The sequence below is a fragment of the Diaphorina citri genome, unplaced genomic scaffold (assembly GCF_000475195.1).
Source record: "Diaphorina citri unplaced genomic scaffold, Diaci psyllid genome assembly version 1.1 scaffold1793, whole genome shotgun sequence".
NCBI lineage: Eukaryota > Metazoa > Arthropoda > Insecta > Hemiptera > Psyllidae > Diaphorina > Diaphorina citri.
Window position 1 is genome coordinate 53,202 of NW_007379219.1, and position 967 is coordinate 54,168.

Here is a 967-nt window from a genome sequence, read left to right on the forward strand (position 1 = left end):
TTCCTTTATTCAAAAGAGTTTTCCGGAGTTTTCCGGAAAACGGTTTGGGATAAAGACAAACGGTTTTCACAGGTTTGTTCTGCTCATTGAGAGCTACTTAAAACCGGTCTGGCCGGTAAAAATTTGTCAACGGTTTGTCTGTAAAATTGAGATTTTCCTTTATTCAAAAGAGTTTTCCGGAGTTTTCCGGAAAACGGTTTGGGATAAAGACAAACGGTTTCACAGTTTTGTTCTGCTCATTGAGAGCTATTTAAAACCGGGCTGGCCGTTAAAAATTTTGCATTGGTTTGTCTGGAAAATTGAGTTTTCCATTTTTCAAAAGGGTTTTCCGGAGTTTTCCGGAAAACGGTTTGGGATAAAGACAAACGGTTTTCACAGGTTTGTTCTGCTCATTGAGAGCTATTTAAAACCGGGCTGGCCGGTAAAAATTTGTCAACGGTTTGTCTGAAAATCTGTCGGTAGGTATCATTGTCATAGTTTGGTTTTGCAGCTGACTACGCGCTATACTGAAAGTCGCGCGTCTATGTGTCCAATGTGAGATGGGTCTGAAAGGTAGAGCACCTGTCTTGTAAGCGATAGATCACGGGTTCAATTCTCGCCCATCAGGATGGATTTTATCCGAAACATAAATCAGGTTCGTTCTGGGAACGGCTGGTTTTCTCCTATAATCCTGTCCTCTCTTCGATTTCGGGACAATAAAATTCCGTTGTTCCAGTTCCCCTCTATCCAACTTCTTAAAAAAAAATTGTGACTCTGTGAAGTCAAATAAATTGTTGGCAGTCGGTAATTAGGTAGCTCGATTATATAGCTACCTATATACTTACCTACTATCCAGGGCCGTATGCAGAATTTGGTCGAGCGGGGTGGCCCGAGAGTCTAAATGGACCGGGGTGCGGTTAGGTGGATGCTCCAAATTTTCGGAGTCTGGCCTATGGTAAAAGAGAAAAATGAAGTTCAAGAGGGGGGG